Genomic DNA, 14,089 nt, shown 5'->3' with positions numbered 1-14,089 from the left:
AACAACACTTATATGTAAGACTACTTTAATAAATGCCACAATTAATAAGAAATTATTAGGCAACAAGGTATACAACAATTATAAATTATGTAGGAAACAAATAGGGTCAAGTAACAATTAAGTGCAAAATCAGGGAGGAGATATGCAATTTAACATATGATATGATAATTATCAAGTAACAATTATGGCACAAAAATCAAATAAGCAGGTAGCAATTAAGGCATGATATCAAGGCATAATATTTAGAAATAAAAATAAGAGAGTCAATTAATATAACAATTAATTCATGAAATAAGGTAATTAACGGAATACATAAAAATATGGAACAGGAAATTTGACGACGTATAGACACTCGTCACCTCGTCTATACTCTGCTACACATGAAATTCATGTAAAACATAATTCAAGGGTTCTATACCCTCAAGTCAAAGTTTAACACGACACTTACCTTATTTTGTAATTCAAGTGATCACTCGACCACGACTTTTCCTTTCGAATTAGTCTCCAAACCAATCAAAGCTAGCAATTTATTTATCAACAATTCAATTGGAGCTTTAGAAATTATTCACAATTCAAAAGAGACTTAATTTAAGTCATTTTCGGAAAAGACAACCGAAAGGCAACGTTTGGCCCACTTTTTGGAACCCGACAAAAATTTACGAAATCCAAACACTCATTCCGATACGAGTTCAACTATACAAAAATTATCGAATTTCGGCATCGGATCGCCTTTCAAATCTTCATTTTTCATTTTTGAAAGATTTAACAAAACCCCCATTTTCTTCAATTAAATTTATGGATTCATGATGCAAATAAATATGAAATCATAAAATATAAATGATTTAGGATAAAGAACACTTACCCAGTTCAAACTTGTAAAAAACCCCTCTGAAATCACCAAAAACCGAGGTCTAAAACTCTAAAAATGAATAAAAATGTCGAACTTCAAACTTATATATTCTGTCCAGGCAAGTCGCATGTGTGAAATGCGACTTGTCTCATTATTTCCAAGCAAACATTTACATTGGCAGCCTTTAGTAAATCGATCATACCTTTCTGTACAAATATCTAAATGATTAATGGTTTACCTTTTTGAAAACTAGATTCAAAGGGCTACAACTTTCATGTTTTTATCATCTCCAAATTCTTTACAGATTACGAGATATATGCTTCCAAAATCAGCTCTGTGCAGTAGAAATTTCTGCGATGCACATTACCAGTCCAAACAACTGCAGTACCAGGTTTCAGTTAGTTGATCATAACTTTAGGTACAAATGTCCAAATGATAAATGGTTTGCATTTCTGAAAACTAGACTCAAAGGGCTACAACTTTCAATCTTAGATCATCTCCAATTTCCTTACAGATTACGAGATATAAGCTTCCAAAATCAGCCCTGTAGAGCAGAAATTTCTTCGATGCACATTGCCAGGCTAAACAACTGCAGTACCACACTTCAGTTAATCGATCATAACTTTCTGTACAAATGTTCAAATGATGAAGGAATTATATTTGCAGAAACTAGACTCAAAGTGCTATAACTTTCAATCTTAGATCATCTCCAATTTCCTTACAGATTACGAGATATAAGCTTCCAAAATTATCCTTGTGCAGCAGACATTTCTGCGATGCATACTGCCGTAGCCAAAAACCAACAGTTAAAAATGGCCTAGAAATGGTCTGAAACCACTCCAAAACTCACCCGAACCCCTCGGGACCCCTTCCGAATATACCAACAAGTCTTAAAGTATATTACGGACCTACTCGAGGTCTCAAATCACACATAACAACGATGAAACTACAAATCGCTCGTCGATTTGGACTTATGAGTTTATGAAATTTTTAATTCTATAACTCGCACCGAAATATGTCAAATCAGTTCGGAATGAACTCAAATTTTGTGTACAAGTCCCAAATGACATAACGAAACTACTAAAATTTCCAAAACCATAATCCAAATCCGATATCATCAAAGTCAACTATCGGTCAAACTTATAAATTCAAGCTTTATAAAATCAAGCCTTTTATTATTATATTAGTATTGTATGTTGATGATATATTGCTCATAGGGAATGATATACCAGCATTGCAAAATACCAAGATTTGGCTATCTGAACAGTTCTCCATGAAAGACTTGGGAGAAACAGCTTATATATTGGGAATAAAGATCTATAAAGATAGATCGAGGAAGCTGCTTGGACTTTTCCAGTCTTTGTACATTGATACCATTTTGAAAAGGTATAACATGGATAATTCCAAAAGAGGCTATCTACCGATAGGCACTGGAATTACTCTCACTAGGGAGGATTGTCCTAAAACACCTGAAGAGAGAGAACACATGAGTAGGATCCCATACGCTAGTGCAGTGGGAGCTATCATGTATACCATGACATGTACACGTCCTGATGTAGCTTATGCACTTGGAGTGACTAGCCGATATCAGGCAAATCCTAGTGAGGAATATTGGAAGGTGGTGAAGACCATTCTTAAGTACTTAAGAAGGATTAAAGACCAATTCCTCATCTATGGAGATTCTAAGTTGAAACTTGAAGGTTATACTGATGCAAGTTTCTCTTCAGATAAAGATGATAGAAAATCTATTTCTGCTTATGTATTCACCTTAAATCGTGGCGTCGTAAGGTGGAAAAGTTCCAAACAAGCTACAGTAGCCGATTCAGTGACTGAAGCAGAATATATAACAGCTAGTGAAGTTGCTAAGGAAGTTGTATGGATGAAAAATATCTTAACTAAACTTGGTATGGTTCCTTCAATAGAACGTGCAGTTCCATTATTGTGTGACAATACTGGAGCCATTGCTCAAGCAAAAGAACAAAGATCACACCAAAAATCCAAACACGTTTTGCAAAGGTATCACTTGATAAGAGAGATCATTAAACGTGGAGATATCGAGATTCAAAAGGTTGATGGAAAGGAAAATGTCGTAGACTCATTCACTAAAGCTCTTGGCGCAAAGGAGTTTCATAAGCACATGTGAAAATTGGGAATGAAGTACAAGAGCGATTGGCTCTAGTGCAAGTGGGAGATTGTTAGGGATATAGTAGATATGCCCTAGATCAAATCTCATATTTGATAATTTGAACATATTTTTGTGAACGTTATTTGATATAAAAATATATGACATTTGATATTCTTTTATCATAGTTATTATTAATTGCTTGATTAATTTAATAAGGTCCTTGATTAAATTTTGAGACTTGTCATCGTGATGAATATCATGATAATGAGAGTGAAGTTTCTTATAATTTAATCTAAATTTATTCTTGATCATAACATTATTAGTTTGGACATTAGTAATCTGGTTAGATCAATATTTATGTGATCGTCTTTATTGGATAAAGATTAGTTGATCTCATTAAATAAATCACATAGATAGATAATGCATATAGAGATGTGATCATTGAACCTACTCATTGGATAATTACTAATGGTTAGAATTACCATAAACTGTTAATAGGATATTCTCTTGAAGAATGTGATGTAACATTTTCCTTTGACCTGAGATCATCATAGTAATTGACAAGTTATTTATTGTGCTTTGATACTAGATACCTATGGCCCTAGGGCGATAGTTGAAAGGATATTGGGTATGATTAAATGCTTTTAGAATTAGTGATTGATCAAGATGGAATCTGTCAACTCTTGGTAATGAGTTTAAGCTACATGTTGTCATGAATTATAAACGACCAAACTAAGACCTTGGCTAGGGCGATTGAATGAAAGAAGAAAAGAGTTTCTTAGGTCATTCAATAATCGATTATATTAGACATGAACGCATAGTTGGTCGCCTATTAGGATTTAACAGTTGAACCATATCCTAGGGTTACTCAGAGCTATAAGGACGAAAGAAAATACTACTTTATTCTTCTACTGGTTCTAGAGAGTAAATTGTATACTTCATTCTATCCGGTCGTTAAGGAGTGTTGCTAGACGCTTTACTGCCGGTTTAGTATTGAACCTATGGGGTCGCACACTAACGAGTGTTCTGATCTTTGCTAAAGGATTAATTACTTTGTTATTTTATAATTAAATTAAAGAATATAATTATTCAAACAAATAAATTCTTAGTCCAAATGGACTATTATTATGCTCTTTGCTAGCACAGGGACTATAATTAATATTGGGAACGAATTGAAATTTTCTATTTGAAATAGAAAATTAATTTATATCTCTTGTTTGAAATATATATGTGATATATATTTAGTATTCATACTTAATATTTATTTATATATAGGTCGTATATAAACATTAATAAAGACTACTTGTTAAGTCCAATTAGAATTGGACTAACGAAGAAAGTCCTAAAGGACGTCGCCAGTTTCTTACCTATATGGAATGGGATTGAAATTTTTCAATTGAAAATTATGGAAAGAAAAGTCCAATTCCATATTTGGTTAAGTCACGTCTTTCTCTTTGCCCAAACCAAATAGGAAAGAGTAGGCAACTGATATATGTATAAATATCACATTAAATAACGTGCTAAGGACTTCTTTTTGGAGAACCACAACGAGAGATATTTTTGACAAAGTAAATTACTTTCTTTGTCACGTAGTTGGATGAAAGTTTTAAGAAAATTTCAGCACTATATATTTCGTTGAATTTGTTCACGTGTTCCATTGATCAAAAGGTTGATAGCAAGGATCGATCTCAGTGTGGATACTGATGTTTTATACTTCAATACCACACAAGAGGGGGGTGATTTGTGTGGTGCCTGATTTTCGCGTGCACTGGATTATCGAAGGACCTGGTTCTTCTATGCATTCCTTATACTACAGTTGCGGAATAAATAACACAGAGAGTAAAGAACACAAGGATTTTTACGTGAAAAACACCAGGCTCAAAAGGTAAAAAAAACAACGACCTACTACCGAGTAGGATTTTCTCCAAACACTTCACTACAATTCCGAGCCAACAACAAAGTTTACAAACTCTTGCAAACTTAAAGATTACCTCTAACCCTTGTAGCAACCAGCCACAGGCTGTTGCGACTGCTTCAAGTTAACTCTAACTTGAATAATACAACTAGAGTTTACAACCTCTTGCAAACCTAAGGATTTACTCTAACCCTTATAGCAACACGCCACAGGCTGTTGCAACTACTTCAAGTTAACTCTAACTTTAAAGATACAACTCAGGTACCTAGTATAATTTGCTTCTTAGAAAGCTGAAAGGTACAACTCAAAATGCCTACTACACTTTGAACTAGAAATAAAGAAAGACACATAAAACTCTTTATGGAGCTGGTTCTTCAATCTGCTTCAAGTTTCCAACAAAATCCGAAATTTAGCTCAAAAATCGCCTGTGTGGCCCATGTCTCAGAACCCGACAAAAGTTAAAAAAATCCGAAAGCCCATTCAACCACGAGTCTGACCATACTAATTTTACCAAAATCCGACCTCAACTCGACCTCCGAATCTTCAAATCTTATTTTCAAATCTCTAAGTTCAAATTCCCGATTTACACCTCAAAAATATGTAATCTAGTCGAATTATTCGATGATAATTCAATATTATGGAGTAGAAATGATCACAAGTGACTTACCTCAAGATTTCTCGTGATGTCTTGCTCAAAAATCGCCTCACCCCCTTTTGGAAATGTCAAAAATGACAAAATTTCTCGGATCCTTCTGTTTTGTACACTGCCCAGTGCTTTCGCACCTACGGCTCATTAAGCCTCTTATGTGGTACATGCTTCTGCGACCAATCTGCCACTTCTGTGGAGCTTTTTCCGTATCTGCGGACACCCTTTTGCGAAGAAGTTGTCCGCTTATGCGGTCTTGCCCAGCCCCCTCACCTCTGCTTCTGCGACTTTTGAGTCACTTCTGCGGACTCAATTCTGCAAGTTTCCGTCCGCTTCTGTGGACCTTGCGCACCTGTGATGCCGATAGCACTTCTGCCAGCTCGCACCTGCAAGCCAAGTTCCGCGGGTGCGATTGTACCAGAAGGTAGAAACTTCAGCTTTCTTCTAAGTTCGAATTTGATTTGTTAACCATCTGAAACTCACCCGAGGCCCCCGGGACCTTAACCATATATACCAACAAGTCCTAAAACATCATACGAACTTATTCGAGTCTTCAAATCATATCAAACAATACTAAAAATATGAATCACACATAGATTCAAGCTTAATGAACTTTGTAACTTCCAATTTCTACAAACGATGCTAGAACCTATCAAATCACATCGGATTGACCTCAAATTTTGCACACAAATCATAAATCATAAAACGGACCTATTCAAATTTTCAGAATCAGATTCCGACCCCGATATCAAAAAGTCAACCCCCCGGTCAAACTTCTCAAAAATTCGACTTTCGTCATTTCAAGCCTAATTCCACTACGGACCTCTAAAATATTTTTCTGACACGCTCCCATGTCAAAATACGAGGTTGTTTACACATAAGACAACATCCGGTCATTATTTTAACCTAAGCTTTAAGCCTTGGAACTAAGTGTTCCAATTCATTCCAAAACCTCACCGGACCTGAACCAATCACCCCAGAGAGTCACATAACAACTATAAAGCATAAATGGAGTAGTAAATGGGGAAACGGGGTTGTAATACTCAAAATAATCGTTCGGGTCTTTATAATCGCACTCTTAAATCTCACAGGAATTGCTCACAAAATGCCTTGCTATGTTGCTCTAAAGTCGTGCTTAACTTCAGTATGTGTGCATCACATGTAGAAGAGAATACAACTGATATTTATAGAGTTAGTAGAATAAGGATTAACTAGAGTTCTAATACTTTACTCTTCCTTGGTGGAAGACTTTTAGTGATCTTCAACTTCTAACTCTTTCCTTATCTTAGATAGAGTTCTCTTCAAGTAAAGAGTCTTGCTTCTTATCAAATATGCAACCTTTTCGTTCAGGGATTATTAGAAATAACCACTTATACTTATCCCTTTCACGTGTATACCTTTTGCTTGATTCTGTCTGTCACCTGTGTACACTGTCCATGGACCTGATTCATGCATGTGTTCCTTTGTCAATCATCAAAACTAAAACCGTTCAGGTCAACAAATTCCCCCTTTTTGTTGATGACAAACTCAGTGCGTTTCATAATCATGGAATCTGTTTCTACTCAACTCAACATCAACACAATGTTAGAACATTTTTCATTTAAAGTCACAAATCATTAAGGACCAGGTTCATTAGGTTATAAACATCACAATCCAAAGCAAAAGCACACCTTATCTTCCCCCTTTTGGCATCATCGAAAAGTTGCACAGTTAAGGTAAGTAATCAGATTTTAACAGATATCACTCATGGCCACTGGGGCTACTTCAAATGCAATCATGGATTCAATTTTCTCTTTTTCAATCTAAGAATATTAGCCATCTAAGAAATATGAACAAATAATTAGTGCAAAAGCAGTGAATTTCATTGATTGATAAGATCCTACCACAAGGCATAAGAAGAAATAAAAACATAGAACCATGAGAAAAAAAATAAAAAAACATCCCATTTGGGTTACTGGTTACAAACTAGGCTTAGGAAGGGTTTAAAACTAGGAAGTACTAGGTTCTTGGTTCTTGGCTTGAAGAAATTTCAACATATCTTGAAGAATACTATCATTATTCTCCTCTTACTTTGCTTACACTTGAGAGAGTTTCTCTCAGCCTCTATTTCAGCCAATCGTTTCTTCAGCCTTTCAATCTCAGCATCCTTAACCATTTTCTTCCACTATTTGAGCCTTCTTACTCCTTTTGGCAAACCTATTCTTTTAGACACAATTGAGCCTTCAGCTTCCGTTTCTCGAGAATTCTTTTGAGAACTCTTTATCTTTTTGGCACTAGGTGTGGGTACTTACACATCCTCATATTCATCTTCAAGAACCAGGTTCATCTCCTTAATTTGGATTACTCCACTTGGCTTACCGATTTTTTTTCTTTTTTCAAGCGACTTTCTTGGCAAGGCCCTTTTTATATTGGCCTCACTCTGCTTCTTCTGGGTCCTTGTAGTTATTCCTCTTGTGGGAGGAGTTTATACAGGGATAGAAGGAGCACTTTTTCTCTTAGTGCCACCCATGCCCTTTCCTGCAGTCTTTCCAAATTTGTTCTTTTTCTTTTGATTATAACTATTTGACACCTTTTGTAATAGATCGAGACTTTTGTCTATTTTAGGAAGAGAAGGAACTGTTTCATTAAACTGTTTCCTTAACCTAACCAGCCCATCTGCTGCACTTCTATCACCAGAACCATCACCTATCTCCTGTGATTCTATCCCCATACTTTCATTCATAGTCTCCTCATTATCACTAATCTCATCACTTAATACAATCATTGCTCCAGCTTCTTCAGTCAAACTAACAAGAGTGGGTGAAGGGGATCTAGCTACTCTTTATTCTCCCTTTCCCCTCACATCTACTTCAACACCCTCACTCTTTTTTTCTTTTTTATTTTTACCACCAATATTTCCAGACCCACCAGTTTCTACACCAGCAATCGAACCAACCAACATAAACCTATTTTCGAGACTCTCAGCAATTTCAGAAGCAACATCAGAAGCTTTTAACCTAGAGGTTACCAGTTCAGTTTTAGATGAAACTGGTTCTTCCCCCTCAATCACAAACATGAAGGACTCATCAGATTTTTAGGGTTCTTCTACTTGACTGGCTTGTAGCACCTCACTCAATTTCTTAGCTTGTTCTATACTGGTCACTATGTTGCGTACAATCATTTTGATATGCTTTTTCTTGGGGGTTTGGGTGGTTGAAAGTGTGGGTGAAGGTTCTTTGGATTGTGAGGAAGGTATTTCACAGTTTTTGGGATTCTCATGGGTGTTTTCCATTTGATCGGTTCAGAAACTTGAGAGAAATAGAGAGAATTTTGAGGTTTTGGATATTTTTAATCTTTCAAAAACAATTTTGAGATAAAAGGGTAAGGTCAGATCAATTTAAAGAGGGAAAGTTTGAGTGTATAACGGCACCTTTTGGAAGTCTAAAAGTCTAATCACATTGGAAGTTTCAGTTTGAAAAGACGTTCGACTCTTCCCCAAATATTTCGACAATTATGGTGCGTGGGACTCTTGGTGAAATTGGTTCATTTGTAACTAATTAGTTCAAAAGTATTTTGGGATAAAGTGGGACTCTTTTCAGTTCCTGATCCATATGCAGTTATTTTAAATTATGCGGAGTGTAGAATACATAACTTATAAGCTCGATGAATCAGGTTCTTCACTGAAAGTTCTCTTGTGTAAGACTGATTGTTTTCCAAGAAAATAAGGATAATATCATTAGACATCAGTGAGACATTTTAGCACATGGCACAAGACTATACTATTAAAAGCATGAGATAGAGTAATATCTAATCTAATTATTCATAAAATTCACAAATTATCTAACCAATCATTAAGTTAGAACCGATTTCTTTTAGGTGATCTTAATCATCCCTAATTCTAACATGTTCCTTTCAAAGTGATTCCTACTCAAAGCTTTTGTGAAGATGTCAGCAATTTCCTTATTAGTAGCACACATTCCACAGTGATCAACATCTCTCAAAAGTATCCCTTTGAAAACGATGCCCAACATCTATGTGCTTAGTTCTTTTGTGATGTACTGGGTTCTGGTCATACTAATTGCACTAGTGTTATCACAAAAGATGGGGATACAACTCAGCTTCAACAGTAGACAAAGCCATATAGGTTTTGCTTTTTGGTGGCCCAAGACACAAGACATGAGCCAAGAAAGTGTGCCATACCCGAGGTGCTCTTTCTATCCACAAGAAAACCTACATAATTAGCATCAGCATATCCCACTAAGTTGAAATTACTACCTTTTGGATACCGTAGGCAAAGATCAGTGATGCATTTTAGATATCTCAAGATTCTCTTGACCACCTTCAAGTGAGACTCCTTTAGATTTTCCTGAAATCTAGCACGAAGGCCTACACTGGAAACAATGTCAGGTCTACTAGCAGTGAGATATAACAAAGAGCCAATCATTACTCTATACATCTACTGATCAACAGATGGACCATGTTCATCTAAATCGAATTTCGTGGATGTTGCAATATGAGTATTAATTTCTTTAGATGCTCCTTCCTTGTTTTGTTACTGAGGAATAGGTTCATGGACATGTTCCCTCGAGGTTTGAGGATAAGTTCCTCTCTAGTCAGTTCCCCCTGTCAAGTTGCCCTGGGTGGAATGACCTGTTCCATTACTTGTTCCTTCCTATGATACAGCTTCAGGCTGGAATGTTATTTCATTATTTGAATTTCTTATCAGCCCAATCTCTTCACCATCTTGTTCCTGCCTCTCAGAAAGAATGTTAGTTTCATCAAAAATAACATTTACACTTTCTTCTACACACATAGTTCTTTTATTATATATCTTATAAGCTTTACTATGTGAAGAATATCCCAAGAATACTCCCTCATCACTTCTGGGATAAAACGTACCTAGGGAGTCTTTTCCGTTATTTTACACAAAGCACTTGCATCCAAATTCCCTAAGGTGGGATGTATTTGGTTTTCTCCTTTTAAGTAACTCATAGGGAGTCTTCTCAACAAGAGGTCGAGTCATGCACCTATTTATAAAGTAGCATGCAGCGTTCACAGCTTCTACCTAGAAGCTATGGGGAAATTTACTAGCAAGTAGCATAGTCCTAGCCATTTTCTCAAATGTCCTATTCTTTTTTTCAACTACTCCATTTTGTTGTGGAGTTCTAGGAGCAGAAAAATTATGATCTATGCCATGCTCATCACAAAATGTAGCAAAATTAGCATTCTCAAATTCAGTACCATGATCAGACCCTATTGATGCAAGCCGATTACCTAGTTGTTTTTGAGTTTTTCTAACAAATGAAGTAAACATGTCAAATGCTTCATCTTTAGATGTTAAAAACAGTGTCCAAGTAAACCTAGAGTAATCATCAACAAGTACCATAACGTATTTCTTACCATCTCTGCTCATTTTCCTCATTGGTCCATACATATCCATTTGGACCAGTTCCATCGACCTGGTAGTACTCACCATTTTCTTACTTTTGAAAGAAGATCTTACCCCCTTCCCCCTTGCACAAGCCTCACAAACTATATCTTCCTTGGACTTAATGTTAGGCAGTCCTATCACCAAGTCCTTGGAGACTAGTTTATTGAGTTGACTTAGACTAGCATGTCCAAGTCTCTTACTGTCACGACCCGGAATTTCCACCTTCGGGACCGTGATGGTGCCTAACATTTCACTTGGTAGGCAAGCCAATGTTAGAGGATTCTTTAGACCAATTTTTAGTCAATTTCAATAACAGAATTAATTAAGCTAAATAGATGCTAAAACTAAAATGTGGAATAACATAAAGCCCATCATATTTGATACAATACGGATCTGGAGTCACAACTCACGATTTTCTAAAATGTACTACAAACAGAGTCAGAAAGAAAATACAACTGTCCTGAATGAAAAGAAACGGTAAAATAAGGAAACTAGGAAGGGACTCCAAGGTCTGCAGATGCCAGCAGATCTACCTTGAGTCTCCGATAAGCAAGTCCGGACTGCCGAGTCTCACAATCAGCTAGGGCCGGTACCAAATTCTGCACAAGAAGTGCAGAGTGTAGTATGAGTACAACCGACCCCATGTACTCGTAAGTGTCGAGCCTAACCTCGACAAAGTAGTGACGAGGCTATGACAAGACACCCACATAATAAACAAGTGCAGATAAAAATATATGTACAAGAAAACAACTGTAACATCTAAACATGTACTACTGGGAGGGGGACATGCTAAAGGGGCACAAAATATAAGAGATACAACGGAAATGTTAACCAGAACAATCAACATGCTTTTAACCAATGAAAATAACTGAACGCAATGAAGAAAATTATATGGGATCATCCTTCGTTCTTTTACTCTCAACCTCACAATGAAACAATAATACTGCACGACATCACCCTTCGTGCCTTTAATCTCAGCCTCACAATATCAATCAATAGATACAGCACGGCATCACCCTTCGTGCATTAACCCTCATAACATGGCACATCATCACCCTTCGTGCATTAACACTCACAATATGGCACGGCATCACCCTTTGTGCATTAACACTCACATACGGCACGGCATCACCCTTCGTGTATTAACACCTTCCCTTACCCATAACAATGAACAAATAATAACAGGGAGATAGGATCAACAAGAACAAACTTGACTTCAACAATAGTTCCACAATACCAACCTCAACATTGGAATCAATACTCAATTATCACAAAGCCCATAAACACGGGAAGAATGATAAGTTTAATGAATAACTAGTCTAGGCATGGATAACATGATCAAAGTAAGCAATAATTGCAAGGAACAAGTCCCACTCGCATGCTTTAACCCGACAACAATGCATAAGTACTTGTCACCTCACACATACATTATACCCAACATCTAAACATGTAGCATATATACAAACAAGTCCTAATCCCTCAAGTCAAGGTTAACCACGACACTTACCTCGCTCCCAAGGTCCACTTCAAAGCTCAATCACAGTTTTGACTTCCAAACAAGCCTTCGAACCAATAGAATCTAGCAAATTACCAACCAAACAATTCAAATTAAGCCTTAGGAACTACCCACGATTGCAAAAGATTCAATTTAGGTCATTATTGAAAAGGTCAACAAAAGTCAACTCCCAGGCCCGCTTGGTCCAAACCCGAAATTCGGACCAAAACCTGATTACCCATTCACTCCCGAGCCCGGTTATACAATTTGTTTTGGAATCCGCCCTCAATTTGAGGTCAAAATCCGCATTTTACAAAAATCCCTAATTCTACCCAAAATCCCCAATTTCCACCATGAAAACACAAGATTTTTGGTTGAAATCTTAGGAAATATAGTGAAAGATTGAAAGAAACTAGTTTAGAATTGCTTATCAATGATTTGGGGAAGAAGGTTATTTGAAAAATTGCCTCTAGGGTTTCTTGTTTTGAAAATTTCAGAGAATGAACAATCCCGTCTAAGTCCCATTTTGAACAGTTGTAGATGTCGCATTTGCGACCTGGGGTTCGCCTGCAAATGTGAAGAATCAATCGCAAAAGTGAAGTCCTCCCATCTCTGTTTTCATCGCATTTGCGATGACATGTTCGCAAATGCGAACATTGATCTTGCGCATTTGCGACCAAATTGATCGCAAATGCGACCAAGCCTGCCCCAGCCCCACTTTGCAAATGCGAAGTATTGTTCACAAATGCAAATTTGGCCTCCCCGAAATTGTGACCTCTTGATCGCAAATGCAAACTCATCTTGACCCAGGTACTCTTCGCAAATGCGAGCCTGTCAGCATTGGGGAATGTTCGCAAATGCGAACACTGATCTTGCAATTGCGAGATCAGACACCAGTTACCAGAAATTGTAGAACCAGCTGAGTTTTCTAAGTCCAAACCACTCTGTACCCTATCCGAAACTCACCCGAGCCCTCGGGGCTCTAAACCAACTATACACACAAGTCTAAAAACATCATACGAACTTGCTCGCGCGATCAAATCCCCAAAATAATACCTAGAACTACGAATTGAGCATCAAATCAAAGGAAACTTTCAAAAAAACTCATGAACTTCTAATCTCTCAACCAGACGTCCGAATCACGTCAAACCAACTATGTTTCTCACCAAATGTGACAGACAAGTCATAAATATAGTATTGGATCTATACCGGATTTCGGAACCAAAATACAAACCCGATATACAAAAAGTCAAACATTGGTCAAACATTTCAAAGTCATTAAGCCTTTAAGTTTCAAATTTCAACAAAAAGTGATAACGCGATCTAGGGACTTCCGAATTCGATTCCGGGCATAGCCCAAGTCCCAAATCATGATACGGACCCACCAAGACTGTCAAAATAGGAATCCGGGTCCGTTTGCTCAAAACGTTGACCGAAGTCAACTCAAATGGATTTTAAGGCAAACATTTCATATATTTTTAGTTTTTAACATAAAAGCTTTCTGGGAAAAATACCCGGACTGCACATGCAAATCGAGGAAGGCTAAAATAAGGTATTTAAGGCTTCATAGCGCAGAACTATGTTCTAAAACATAAGATGACCTATCACGTCATCACACTTATGCCAAATGAGGGGATCACTGTTTATG

This window comes from Nicotiana tabacum, chromosome 14, assembly GCF_000715075.1.
Source record: "Nicotiana tabacum cultivar K326 chromosome 14, ASM71507v2, whole genome shotgun sequence".
Classification (NCBI taxonomy): Eukaryota; Viridiplantae; Streptophyta; class Magnoliopsida; order Solanales; family Solanaceae; genus Nicotiana; species Nicotiana tabacum.
The sequence above is the reverse complement of the archived record's forward strand: the minus strand, read 5'-3'. Positions refer to the sequence as shown.